Source organism: Bombina bombina, chromosome 1 (genome assembly GCF_027579735.1).
Source record: "Bombina bombina isolate aBomBom1 chromosome 1, aBomBom1.pri, whole genome shotgun sequence".
Taxonomy (NCBI): Eukaryota; Metazoa; Chordata; class Amphibia; order Anura; family Bombinatoridae; genus Bombina; species Bombina bombina.
The window spans coordinates 1,443,767,660-1,443,783,068 of record NC_069499.1 but is presented as its reverse complement, the minus strand read 5'-3'; positions in this window follow the sequence as shown (position 1 = coordinate 1,443,783,068).

Here is a 15,409-nt window from a genome sequence, read left to right as displayed (position 1 = left end):
TAGCCAATTATTCCCAGCAATCATATTTCTTTTAACAGTATTGCAAAAATTGTCAATCATCACTATTTTGACTGTCAGTATTCAGTCTCCTAGTGTCCTTGAATTGCATTTACCTCCTGCCTGCCAGCCTTTTGTGCCAGGCCGTCTTGCCAACTATTTACACCAATCATAATTGTTGTCACAGTATTGTTACTAATTAAAATTAAGTTTTTTGATTCTTGTTCTTAATCCTCAGTTTGCTCGTGCCATTGAATTGCACTTTTCTCCTGCCTGCCAGCCTGTGTGCCAGGCCGACTTTCAAAATATTTACACCAATCATATTTGTTGTCACAGTATTCTTAATAATTAAAAATTAAAATTTTTGGTAATTGTTGTTCTGAATCCTCAGTTTGCTTGTGCCATTGAATTGCACTTTCCTCCTGCCTTGCAGCCTGTGTGCCAGGCCCACCTAGCCAATTATTCCCAGCAATCATATTTCTTTTAACAGTATTGCAAAAATTGTCAATCATCACTTTTTTGACTGTCAGTATTCAGTCTCCTAGTGTCCTTGAATTGCATTTACCTCCTGCCTGCCAGCCTGTGTGCCAGGCCGTCTTGCCAACTATTTACACCAATCATAATTGTTGTCACAGTATTGTTACTAATTAAAATTAAAAAAATTTGATTGTTGATCTTAATCCTCAGTCTGCTCGTGCCATTGAATTGCACTTTTCTCCTGCCTACCAGCCTGTGTGCCAGGCCCAACTATCCAATTAGTGCCAGCAATCATATTTCTTTTAACAGTATTGCAAAATTTGTCAATCATCACTGTTTTGACTGTCAGTATTCAGTCTCCTAGTGTCCTTGTATTGCATTTACCTCCTGCCTGCCAGCCTGTGTGCCAGGCCGTCTTGCCAACTATTTACACCAATCATAATTGTTGTCCCATTATTGTTACTAATTAAAATTAAAAAATTTTTGATTGTTGATCTTAATCCTCAGTTTGCTCGTGCCATTGAATTGCACTTTTCTCCTGCCTGCCAGCCTGTGTGCCAGGCCTACTTTCAAAATATTTACACCAATCATATTTGTTGTCACAGTATTCTTGATAATTAAAATTTTTGGTAATAGTTGTTCTGAAACCTCAGTTTGCTCGTGCCATTGAATTGCACTTTCCTCCTGCCTTGCAGCCTGTGTGCCAGGCCCACCTAGCCAATTATTCCAAGCAATCATATTTCTTTTAACAGTATTGCATAAATTGTCAATCATCACTTTTTTGACTGTCAGTATTCAGTCTCCTAGTTTCCTTGAATTGCATTTACCTCCTGCCTGCCAGCCTGTGTGCCAGGCCGTCTTGCCAACTATTTACACCAATCATAATTGTTGTCACAGTATTGTTACTAATTAAAATTAAAAAATTTTTGATTCTTGTCCTTAATCCTCAGTTTGCTCGTGCCATTGAATTGCACTTTTCTCCTGCCTGCCAGCCTGTGTGCCAGGCCGACTTTCAAAATATTTACACCAATCATATTTGTTGTCACAGTATTCTTAATAATTAAAAATTAAAATTTTTGGTAATTGTTGTTCTGAATCCTCAGTTTGCTTGTGTCATTGAATTGCACTTTCCTCCTGCCTTGCAGCCTGTGTGCCAGGCCCACCTAGCCAATTATTCCCAGCAATCATATTTCTTTTAACAGTATTGCAAAAATGGTCAATCATCACTGTTTTGACTGTCAGTATTCAGTCTCCTAGTGTCCTTGAATTGCATTTACCTCCTGCCTGCCAGCCTGTGTGCCAGGCCATCTTGCCAACTATTTACACCAATCATAATTGTTGTCACAGTATTGTTACTAATTAAAATTAAGTTTTTTGATTCTTGTTCTTAATCCTCAGTTTGCTCGTGCCATTGAATTGCACTTTTCTCCTGCCTGCCAGCCTGTGTGCCAGGCCGACTTTCAAAATATTTACACCAATTATATTTGTTGTCACAGTATTCTTAATAATTAAAAATTAAAATTGTTGGTAATTGTTGTTCTGAATCCTCAGTTTGCTTGTGCCATTGAATTGCACTTTCCTCCTGCCTTGCAGCCTGTGTGCCAGGCCCACCTAGCCAATTATTCCCAGCAATCATATTTCTTTTAACAGTATTGCAAAAATTGTCAATCATCACTATTTTGACTGTCAGTATTCAGTCTCCTAGTGTCCTTGAATTGCATTTACCTCCTGCCTGCCAGCCTTTTGTGCCAGGCCGTCTTGCCAACTATTTACACCAATCATAATTGTTGTCACAGTATTGTTACTAATTAAAATTAAGTTTTTTGATTCTTGTTCTTAATCCTCAGTTTGCTCGTGCCATTGAATTGCACTTTTCTCCTGCCTGCCAGCCTGTGTGCCAGGCCGACTTTCAAAATATTTACACCAATCATATTTGTTGTCACAGTATTCTTAATAATTAAAAATTAAAATTTTTGGTAATTGTTGTTCTGAATCCTCAGTTTGCTTGTGCCATTGAATTGCACTTTCCTCCTGCCTTGCAGCCTGTGTGCCAGGCCCACCTAGCCAATTATTCCCAGCAATCATATTTCTTTTAACAGTATTGCAAAAATTGTCAATCATCACTTTTTTGACTGTCAGTATTCAGTCTCCTAGTGTCCTTGAATTGCATTTACCTCCTGCCTGCCAGCCTGTGTGCCAGGCCGTCTTGCCAACTATTTACACCAATCATAATTGTTGTCACAGTATTGTTACTAATTAAAATTAAAAAAAATTTGATTGTTGATCTTAATCCTCAGTCTGCTCGTGCCATTGAATTGCACTTTTCTCCTGCCTACCAGCCTGTGTGCCAGGCCCAACTATCCAATTAGTGCCAGCAATCATATTTCTTTTAACAGTATTGCAAAATTTGTCAATCATCACTGTTTTGACTGTCAGTATTCAGTCTCCTAGTGTCCTTGAATTGCATTTACCTCCTGCCTGCCAGCCTGTGTGCCAGGCCGTCTTGCCAACTATTTACACCAATCATAATTGTTGTCCCATTATTGTTACTAATTAAAATTAAAAAAATTTTGATTGTTGATCTTAATCCTCAGTTTGCTCGTGCCATTGAATTGCACTTTTCTCCTGACTGCCAGCCTGTGTGCCAGGCCTACTTTCAAAATATTTACACCAATCATATTTGTTGTCACAGTATTCTTGATAATTAAAATTTTTGGTAATAGTTGTTCTGAAACCTCAGTTTGCTCGTGCCATTGAATTGCACTTTCCTCCTGCCTTGCAGCCTGTGTGCCAGGCCCACCTAGCCAATTATTCCAAGCAATCATATTTCTTTTAACAGTATTGCATAAATTGTCAATCATCACTTTTTTGACTGTCAGTATTCAGTCTCCTAGTTTCCTTGAATTGCATTTACCTCCTGCCTGCCAGCCTGTGTGCCAGGCCGTCTTGCCAACTATTTACACCAATCATAATTGTTGTCACAGTATTGTTACTAATTAAAATTAAAAAAATTTTGATTCTTGTCCTTAATCCTCAGTTTGCTCGTGCCATTGAATTGCACTTTTCTCCTGCCTGCCAGCCTGTGTGCCAGGCCGACTTTCAAAATATTTACACCAATCATATTTGTTGTCACAGTATTCTTAATAATTAAAAATTAAAATTTTTGGTAATTGTTGTTCTGAATCCTCAGTTTGCTCGTGCCATTGAATTGCACTTTCCTCCTGCCTTGCAGCCTGTGTGCCAGGCCCACCTAGCCAATTATTCCCAGCAATCATATTTCTTTTAACAGTATTGCAAAAATGGTCAATCATCACTGTTTTGACTGTCAGTATTCAGTCTCCTAGTGTCCTTGAATTGCATTTACCTCCTGCCTGCCAGCCTGTGTGCCAGGCCGTCTTGCCAACTATTTACACCAATCATAATTGTTGTCCCATTATTGTTACTAATTAAAATTAAAAAAATTTTGATTGTTGATCTTAATCCTCAGTTTGCTCGTGCCATTGAATTGCACTTTTCTCCTGCCTGCCAGCCTGTGTGCCAGGCCTACTTTCAAAATATTTACACCAATCATATTTGTTGTCACAGTATTCTTGATAATTAAAATTTTTGGTAATAGTTGTTCTGAAACCTCAGTTTGCTCGTGCCATTGAATTGCACTTTCCTCCTGCCTTGCAGCCTGTGTGCCAGGCCCACCTAGCCAATTATTCCAAGCAATCATATTTCTTTTAACAGTATTGCATAAATTGTCAATCATCACTTTTTTGACTGTCAGTATTCAGTCTCCTAGTGTCCTTGAATTGCATTTACCTCCTGCCTGCCAGCCTGTGTGCCAGGCCATCTTGCCAACTATTTACACCAATCATAATTGTTGTCACAGTATTGTTACTAATTAAAATTAAAAAAATTTTGATTCTTGTCCTTAATCCTCAGTTTGCTAGTGCCATTGAATTGCACTTTTCTCCTGCCTGCCAGCCTGTGTGCCAGGCCGACTTTCAAAATATTTACACCAATCATATTTGTTGTCACAGTATTCTTAATAATTAAAAATTAAAATTTTTGGTAATTGTTGTTCTGAATCCTCAGTTTGCTCGTGCCATTGAATTGCACTTTCCTCCTGCCTTGCAGCCTGTGTGCCAGGCCCACCTAGCCAATTATTCCCAGCAATCATATTTCTTTTAACAGTATTGCAAAAATGGTCAATCATCACTGTTTTGACTGTCAGTATTCAGTCTCCTAGTGTCCTTGAATTGCATTTACCTCCTGCCTGCCAGCCTGTGTGCCAGGCCGTCTTGCCAACTATTTACACCAATCATAATTGTTGTCACAGTATTGTTACTAATTAAAATTAAAAAAAATTTGATTGTTGATCTTAATCCTCAGTCTGCTCGTGCCATTGAATTGCACTTTTCTCCTGCCTACCAGCCTGTGTGCCAGGCCCAACTATCCAATTAGTGCCAGCAATCATATTTCTTTTAACAGTATTGCAAAATTTGTCAATCATCACTGTTTTGACTGTCAGTATTCAGTCTCCTAGTGTCCTTGAATTGCATTTACCTCCTGCCTGCCAGCCTGTGTGCCAGGCCGTCTTGCCAACTATTTACACCAATCATAATTGTTGTCCCATTATTGTTACTAATTAAAATTAAAAAAATTTTGATTGTTGATCTTAATCCTCAGTTTGCTCGTGCCATTGAATTGCACTTTTCTCCTGACTGCCAGCCTGTGTGCCAGGCCTACTTTCAAAATATTTACACCAATCATATTTGTTGTCACAGTATTCTTGATAATTAAAATTTTTGGTAATAGTTGTTCTGAAACCTCAGTTTGCTCGTGCCATTGAATTGCACTTTCCTCCTGCCTTGCAGCCTGTGTGCCAGGCCCACCTAGCCAATTATTCCAAGCAATCATATTTCTTTTAACAGTATTGCATAAATTGTCAATCATCACTTTTTTGACTGTCAGTATTCAGTCTCCTAGTTTCCTTGAATTGCATTTACCTCCTGCCTGCCAGCCTGTGTGCCAGGCCGTCTTGCCAACTATTTACACCAATCATAATTGTTGTCACAGTATTGTTACTAATTAAAATTAAAAAAATTTTGATTCTTGTCCTTAATCCTCAGTTTGCTCGTGCCATTGAATTGCACTTTTCTCCTGCCTGCCAGCCTGTGTGCCAGGCCGACTTTCAAAATATTTACACCAATCATATTTGTTGTCACAGTATTCTTAATAATTAAAAATTAAAATTTTTGGTAATTGTTGTTCTGAATCCTCAGTTTGCTCGTGCCATTGAATTGCACTTTCCTCCTGCCTTGCAGCCTGTGTGCCAGGCCCACCTAGCCAATTATTCCCAGCAATCATATTTCTTTTAACAGTATTGCAAAAATGGTCAATCATCACTGTTTTGACTGTCAGTATTCAGTCTCCTAGTGTCCTTGAATTGCATTTACCTCCTGCCTGCCAGCCTGTGTGCCAGGCCGTCTTGCCAACTATTTACACCAATCATAATTGTTGTCCCATTATTGTTACTAATTAAAATTAAAAAAATTTTGATTGTTGATCTTAATCCTCAGTTTGCTAGTGCCATTGAATTGCACTTTTCTCCTGCCTGCCAGCCTGTGTGCCAGGCCTACTTTCAAAATATTTACACCAATCATATTTGTTGTCACAGTATTCTTGATAATTAAAATTTTTGGTAATAGTTGTTCTGAAACCTCAGTTTGCTCGTGCCATTGAATTGCACTTTCCTCCTGCCTTGCAGCCTGTGTGCCAGGCCCACCTAGCCAATTATTCCAAGCAATCATATTTCTTTTAACAGTATTGCATAAATTGTCAATCATCACTTTTTTGACTGTCAGTATTCAGTCTCCTAGTTTCCTTGAATTGCATTTACCTCCTGCCTGCCAGCCTGTGTGCCAGGCCATCTTGCCAACTATTTACACCAATCATAATTGTTGTCACAGTATTGTTACTAATTAAAATTAAAAAAATTTTGATTCTTGTCCTTAATCCTCAGTTTGCTCGTGCCATTGAATTGCACTTTTCTCCTGCCTGCCAGCCTGTGTGCCAGGCCGACTTTCAAAATATTTACACCAATCATATTTGTTGTCACAGTATTCTTAATAATTAAAAATTAAAATTTTTGGTAATTGTTGTTCTGAATCCTCAGTTTGCTCGTGCCATTGAATTGCACTTTCCTCCTGCCTTGCAGCCTGTGTGCCAGGCCCACCTAGCCAATTATTCCCAGCAATCATATTTCTTTTAACAGTATTGCAAAAATGGTCAATCATCACTGTTTTGACTGTCAGTATTCAGTCTCCTAGTGTCCTTGAATTGCATTTACCTCCTGCCTGCCAGCCTGTGTGCCAGGCCGTCTTGCCAACTATTTACACCAATCATAATTGTTGTCACAGTATTGTTACTAATTAAAATTAAAAAAAATTTGATTGTTGATCTTAATCCTCAGTCTGCTCGTGCCATTGAATTGCACTTTTCTCCTGCCTACCAGCCTGTGTGCCAGGCCGACTTTCAAAATATTTACACCAATCATATTTGTTGTCACAGTATTCTTAATAATTAAAAATTAAAATTTTTGGTAATTGTTGTTCTGAATCCTCAGTTTGCTCGTGCCATTGAATTGCACTTTCCTCCTGCCTTGCAGCCTGTGTGCCAGGCCCACCTAGCCAATTATTCCCAGCAATCATATTTCTTTTAACAGTATTGCAAAAATGGTCAATCATCACTGTTTTGACTGTCAGTATTCAGTCTCCTAGTGTCCTTGAATTGCATTTACCTCCTGCCTGCCAGCCTGTGTGCCAGGCCGTCTTGCCAACTATTTACACCAATCATAATTGTTGTTACAGTATTGTTACTAATTAAAATTAAAAAAAATTTGATTGTTGATCTTAATCCTCAGTCTGCTCGTGCCATTGAATTGCACTTTTCTCCTGCCTACCAGCCTGTGTGCCAGGCCCAACTATCCAATTAGTGCCAGCAATCATATTTCTTTTAACAGTATTGCAAAATTTGTCAATCATCACTGTTTTGACTGTCAGTATTCAGTCTCCTAGTGTCCTTGAATTGCATTTACCTCCTGCCTGCCAGCCTGTGTGCCAGGCCGTCTTGCCAACTATTTACACCAATCATAATTGTTGTCCCATTATTGTTACTAATTAAAATTAAAAAAATTTTGATTGTTGATCTTAATCCTCAGTTTGCTCGTGCCATTGAATTGCACTTTTCTCCTGACTGCCAGCCTGTGTGCCAGGCCTACTTTCAAAATATTTACACCAATCATATTTGTTGTCACAGTATTCTTGATAATTAAAATTTTTGGTAATAGTTGTTCTGAAACCTCAGTTTGCTCGTGCCATTGAATTGCACTTTCCTCCTGCCTTGCAGCCTGTGTGCCAGGCCCACCTAGCCAATTATTCCAAGCAATCATATTTCTTTTAACAGTATTGCATAAATTGTCAATCATCACTTTTTTGACTGTCAGTATTCAGTCTCCTAGTTTCCTTGAATTGCATTTACCTCCTGCCTGCCAGCCTGTGTGCCAGGCCGTCTTGCCAACTATTTACACCAATCATAATTGTTGTCACAGTATTGTTACTAATTAAAATTAAAAAAATTTTGATTCTTGTCCTTAATCCTCAGTTTGCTCGTGCCATTGAATTGCACTTTTCTCCTGCCTGCCAGCCTGTGTGCCAGGCCGACTTTCAAAATATTTACACCAATCATATTTGTTGTCACAGTATTCTTAATAATTAAAAATTAAAATTTTTGGTAATTGTTGTTCTGAATCCTCAGTTTGCTCGTGCCATTGAATTGCACTTTCCTCCTGCCTTGCAGCCTGTGTGCCAGGCCCACCTAGCCAATTATTCCAAGCAATCATATTTCTTTTAACAGTATTGCAAAAATGGTCAATCATCACTGTTTTGACTGTCAGTATTCAGTCTCCTAGTGTCCTTGAATTGCATTTACCTCCTGCCTGCCAGCCTGTGTGCCAGGCCGTCTTGCCAACTATTTACACCAATCATAATTGTTGTCCCATTATTGTTACTAATTAAAATTAAAAAAATTTTGATTGTTGATCTTAATCCTCAGTTTGCTCGTGCCATTGAATTGCACTTTTCTCCTGCCTGCCAGCCTGTGTGCCAGGCCTACTTTCAAAATATTTACACCAATCATATTTGTTGTCACAGTATTCTTGATAATTAAAATTTTTGGTAATAGTTGTTCTGAATCATCAGTTTGCTCGTGCCATTGAATTGCACTTTCCTCCTGCCTTGCAGCCTGTGTGCCAGGCCCACCTAGCCAATTATTCCAAGCAATCATATTTCTTTTAACAGTATTGCATAAATTGTCAATCATCACTTTTTTGACTGTCAGTATTCAGTCTCCTAGTTTCCTTGAATTGCATTTACCTCCTGCCTGCCAGCCTGTGTGCCAGGCCATCTTGCCAACTATTTACACCAATCATAATTGTTGTCACAGTATTGTTACTAATTAAAATTAAAAAAATTTTGATTCTTGTCCTTAATCCTCAGTTTGCTCGTGCCATTGAATTGCACTTTTCTCCTGCCTGCCAGCCTGTGTGCCAGGCCGACTTTCAAAATATTTACACCAATCATATTTGTTGTCACAGTATTCTTAATAATTAAAAATTAAAATTTTTGGTAATTGTTGTTCTGAATCCTCAGTTTGCTCGTGCCATTGAATTGCACTTTCCTCCTGCCTTGCAGCCTGTGTGCCAGGCCCACCTAGCCAATTATTCCCAGCAATCATATTTCTTTTAACAGTATTGCAAAAATGGTCAATCATCACTGTTTTGACTGTCAGTATTCAGTCTCCTAGTGTCCTTGAATTGCATTTACCTCCTGCCTGCCAGCCTGTGTGCCAGGCCGTCTTGCCAACTATTTACACCAATCATAATTGTTGTCCCATTATTGTTACTAATTAAAATTAAAAAAATTTTGATTGTTGATCTTAATCCTCAGTTTGCTCGTGCCATTGAATTGCACTTTTCTCCTGCCTGCCAGCCTGTGTGCCAGGCCTACTTTCAAAATATTTACACCAATCATATTTGTTGTCACAGTATTCTTGATAATTAAAATTTTTGGTAATAGTTGTTCTGAAACCTCAGTTTGCTCGTGCCATTGAATTGCACTTTCCTCCTGCCTTGCAGCCTGTGTGCCAGGCCCACCTAGCCAATTATTCCAAGCAATCATATTTCTTTTAACAGTATTGCAAAAATTGTCAATCATCACTTTTTTGACTGTCAGTATTCAGTCTCCTAGTTTCCTTGAATTGCATTTACCTCCTGCCTGCCAGCCTGTGTGCCAGGCCGTCTTGCCATCTATTTACACCAATCATAATTGTTGTCACAGTATTGTTACTAATTAAAATTAAAAAAAATTTGATTCTTGTCCTTAATCCTCAGTTTGCTCGTGCCATTGAATTGCACTTTTCTCCTGCCTGCCAGCCTGTGTGCCAGGCCGACTTTCAAAATATTTACACCAATCATATTTGTTGTCACAGTATTCTTAATAATTAAAAATTAAAATTTTTGGTAATAGTTGTTCTGAATCCTCAGTTTGCTCGTGCCATTGAAATGCACTTTCCTCCTGCCTTGCAACCTGTGTGCCAGGCCCACCTAGCCAATTATTCCCAGCAATCATATTTCGTTTAACAGTATTGCAAAAATGGTCAATCATCACTGTTTTGACTGTCAGTATTCAGTCTCCTAGTGTCCTTGAATTGCATTTACCTCCTGCCTGCCAGCCTGTGTGCCAGGCCGTCTTGCCAACTATTTACACCAATCATAATTGTTGTCACAGTATTGTTACTAATTAAAATTAAAAAAAATGTGATTGTTGTTCTTAATCCTCAGTTTGCTCGTGCCATTGAATTGCACTTTCCTCCTGCCTTGCAGCCTGTGTGCCAGGCCCACCTAGCCAATTATTCCCAGCAATCATATTTCTTTTAACAGTATTGCAAAAATTGTCAATCATCACTATTTTGACTGTCAGTATTCAGTCTCCTAGTGTCCTTGAATTGCATTTACCTCCTGCCTGCCAGCCTTTTGTGCCAGGCCGTCTTGCCAACTATTTACGCCAATCATAATTGTTGTCACAGTATTGTTACTAATTAAAATTAAGTTTTTTGATTCTTGTTCTTAATCCTCAGTTTGCTCGTGCCATTGAATTGCACTTTTCTCCTGCCTGCCAGCCTGTGTGCCAGGCCGACTTTCAAAATATTTACACCAATCATATTTGTTGTCACAGTATTCTTAATAATTAAAAATTAAAATTTTTGGTAATTGTTGTTCTGAATCCTCAGTTTGCTTGTGCCATTGAATTGCACTTTCCTCCTGCCTTGCAGCCTGTGTGCCAGGCCCACCTAGCCAATTATTCCCAGCAATCATATTTCTTTTAACAGTATTGCAAAAATTGTCAATCATCACTTTTTTGACTGTCAGTATTCAGTCTCCTAGTGTCCTTGAATTGCATTTACCTCCTGCCTGCCAGCCTGTGTGCCAGGCCGTCTTGCCAACTATTTACACCAATCATAATTGTTGTCACAGTATTGTTACTAATTAAAATTAAAAAAAATTTGATTGTTGATCTTAATCCTCAGTCTGCTCGTGCCATTGAATTGCACTTTTCTCCTGCCTACCAGCCTGTGTGCCAGGCCCAACTATCCAATTAGTGCCAGCAATCATATTTCTTTTAACAGTATTGCAAAATTTGTCAATCATCACTGTTTTGACTGTCAGTATTCAGTCTCCTAGTGTCCTTGAATTGCATTTACCTCCTGCCTGCCAGCCTGTGTGCCAGGCCGTCTTGCCAACTATTTACACCAATCATAATTGTTGTCCCATTATTGTTACTAATTAAAATTAAAAAAAATTTGATTGTTGATCTTAATCCTCAGTTTGCTCGTGCCATTGAATTGCACTTTTCTCCTGCCCGCCAGCCTGTGTGCCAGGCCTACTTTCAAAATATTTACACCAATCATATTTGTTGTCACAGTATTTTTGATAATTAAAATTTTTGGTAATAGTTGTTCTGAAACCTCAGTTTGCTCGTGCCATTGAATTGCACTTTCCTCCTGCCTTGCAGCCTGTGTGCCAGGCCCACCTAGCCAATTATTCCAAGCAATCATATTTCTTTTAACAGTATTGCAAAAATTGTCAATCATCACTTTTTTGACTGTCAGTATTCAGTCTCCTAGTTTCCTTGAATTGCATTTACCTCCTGCCTGCCAGCCTGTGTGCCAGGCCGTCTTGCCAACTATTTACACCAATCATAATTGTTGTCACAGTATTGTTACTAATTAAAATTAAAATTTTTTTGATTCTTGTCCTTAATCCTCAGTTTGCTCGTGCCATTGAATTGCACTTTTCTCCTGCCTGCCAGCCTGTGTGCCAGGCCGACTTTCAAAATATTTACACCAATCATATTTGTTGTCACAGTATTCTTAATAATTAAAAATTAAAATTTTTGGTAATTGTTGTTCTGAATCCTCAGTTTGCTTGTGCCATTGAATTGCACTTTCCTCCTGCCTTGCAGCCTGTGTGCCAGGCCCACCTAGCCAATTATTCCCAGCAATCATATTTCTTTTAACAGTATTGCAAAAATGGTCAATCATCACTGTTTTGACTGTCAGTATTCAGTCTCCTAGTGTCCTTGAATTGCATTTACCTCCTGCCTGCCAGCCTGTGTGCCAGGCCGTCTTGCCAACTATTTACACCAATCATAATTGTTGTCCCATTATTGTTACTAATTAAAATTAAAAAAATTTTGATTGTTGATCTTAATCCTCAGTTTGCTCATGCCATTGAATTGCACTTTTCTCCTGCCTGCCAGCCTGTGTGCCAGGCCTACTTTCAAAATATTTACACCAATCATATTTGTTGTCACAGTATTCTTGATAATTAAAATTTTTGGTAATAGTTGTTCTGAAACCTCAGTTTGCTCGTGCCATTGAATTGCACTTTCCTCCTGCCTTGCAGCCTGTGTGCCAGGCCCACCTAGCCAATTATTCCAAGCAATCATATTTCTTTTAACAGTATTGCAAAAATTGTCAATCATCACTTTTTTGACTGTCAGTATTCAGTCTCCTAGTTTCCTTGAATTGCATTTACCTCCTGCCTGCCAGCCTGTGTGCCAGGCCGTCTTGCCAACTATTTACACCAATCATAATTGTTGTCACAGTATTGTTACTAATTAAAATTAAAAAAAATTTGATTCTTGTCCTTAATCCTCAGTTTGCTCGTGCCATTGAATTGCACTTTTCTCCTGCCTGCCAGCCTGTGTGCCAGGCCGACTTTCAAAATATTTACACCAATCATATTTGTTGTCACAGTATTCTTAATAATTAAAAATTAAAATTTTTGGTAATTGTTGTTCTGAATCCTCAGTTTGCTCGTGCCATTGAATTGCACTTTCCTCCTGCCTTGCAGCCTGTGTGCCAGGCCCACCTAGCCAATTATTCCCAGCAATCATATTTCTTTTAACAGTATTGCAAAAATGGTCAATCATCACTGTTTTGACTGTCAGTATTCAGTCTCCTAGTGTCCTTGAATTGCATTTACCTCCTGCCTGCCAGCCTGTGTGCCAGGCCGTCTTGCCAACTATTTACACCAATCATAATTGTTGTCCCATTATTGTTACTAATTAAAATTAAAAAAATTTTGATTGTTGATCTTAATCCTCAGTTTGCTCGTGCCATTGAATTGCACTTTTCTCCTGCCTGCCAGCCTGTGTGCCAGGCCTACTTTCAAAATATTTACACCAATCATATTTGTTGTCACAGTATTCTTGATAATTAAAATTTTTGGTAATAGTTGTTCTGAAACCTCAGTTTGCTCGTGCCATTGAATTGCACTTTCCTCCTGCCTTGCAGCCTGTGTGCCAGGCCCACCTAGCCAATTATTCCAAGCAATCATATTTCTTTTAACAGTATTGCAAAAATTGTCAATCATCACTTTTTTGACTGTCAGTATTCAGTCTCCTAGTTTCCTTGAATTGCATTTACCTCCTGCCTGCCAGCCTGTGTGCCAGGCCGTCTTGCCATCTATTTACACCAATCATAATTGTTGTCACAGTATTGTTACTAATTAAAATTAAAAAAAATTTGATTCTTGTCCTTAATCCTCAGTTTGCTCGTGCCATTGAATTGCACTTTTCTCCTGCCTGCCAGCCTGTGTGCCAGGCCGACTTTCAAAATATTTACACCAATCATATTTGTTGTCACAGTATTCTTAATAATTAAAAATTAAAATTTTTGGTAATAGTTGTTCTGAATCCTCAGTTTGCTCGTGCCATTGAAATGCACTTTCCTCCTGCCTTGCAACCTGTGTGCCAGGCCCACCTAGCCAATTATTCCCAGCAATCATATTTCTTTTAACAGTATTGCAAAAATGGTCAATCATCACTGTTTTGACTGTCAGTATTCAGTCTCCTAGTGTCCTTGAATTGCATTTACCTCCTGCCTGCCAGCCTGTGTGCCAGGCCGTCTTGCCAACTATTTACACCAATCATAATTGTTGTCACAGTATTGTTACTAATTAAAATAAAAAAAAATGTGATTGTTGTTCTTAATCCTCAGTTTGCTCGTGCCATTGAATTGCACTTTTCTCCTGCCTGCCAGCCTGTGTGCTAGGCCCAACTATCCAATTAGTGCCAGCAATCATATTTCTTTTAACAGTGTTGCAAAATTTGTCAATCATCACTGTTTTTTTTTTTTTTTTTTTTTTTAAAGTCATTTTTATTAAGGTTCAGAAAGAAAAAAAAATTACATATCACAAATCTTGCAATATAAGTTACAGAGCTTCATCTGTAACAATCAATCAATAGGAGCAGGCAAACCAACAGTTAAAAGTACAGCTCCATATAAACACTGAACCTTTCTTATTGGAATTTTTTATAATGAACTTTTCGCACAATAAGGTATTGGTGGGTCATATAGACCCAATTAGACAAGAAAATTTGGAATGAGCACAATCATAGTCAAACGTATCTGGCGAGAACAACCTCAGAGAGTCTAGAAAAGCGAGGAAAAAAAAAGGGGGGAGAAGAGAGGAGGGAGAGAGAAGAAAAAAAAAAAAGGGAAAAGGGAGGGGGGAAAACAGGAGGACACAAATGGGGGGATAGGGAGGGGGGAAATGTCTGATATTTACAGCTATTGTTCCTGTTCACTTCTCAAAAGGGGGTTAAGTCAGCTGCCTCCACGTTTCCCAAATTTCTGAGTGTAAGAAGGTTTTATTATGTTGGGTAAAGATCGGTCCTTCCATTGTCTCTAGATAGGACATAGTTTTGACAACTTCTGCCCAAGTGGGTATAGTTTGTTGTCTCCATAGTCTCGCTATAGCTAATTTGGCTGAGGTGAAAATATAAACAAGGAGTAGGGATTTTTGGGTTGAGGATGTGTCTATGTTTAGGTGTAGGAGTGCAGTTTGTGGGGATATACCTCAAAGTGCAGGAGTTTATAGCATAAGAGATCTGCAATGCAACTAAAAGTCAAGGGGTTGTTGATGGTTAGGCTTAAGTTAAAAAGACAAAGCCTAAGCCTGTACTCTATGCTACTTAGTCCTCACTTGCCTTAACAGCTGTAATACTCAGCACGCCGCACTGCCTCGGCCGCTGGCAGCACGGCGGAATACCTGTCTTTAGGATATTTGTGAGCCGTGAGAACAATACTCTTATCTGACAAGGGAGTAAGGCTTACGTTAATGTGTTTAACTGTCTACAGTGTAGGGAAATAGAAGTGCCCTCCGCCCAGTGGGTCTCCTGGAGGAAAGCTATTTTAGTTTTGGAACGAGTCAGGTAACTGATTAGCCTACTCCTCTTGTCCGGGGTATTAAGCCCTCTAGTGTTAAGGGAGGAACAGATTAGTGACATTTTTGGATATGGCTAAGGGGAAGGGAAGAGGA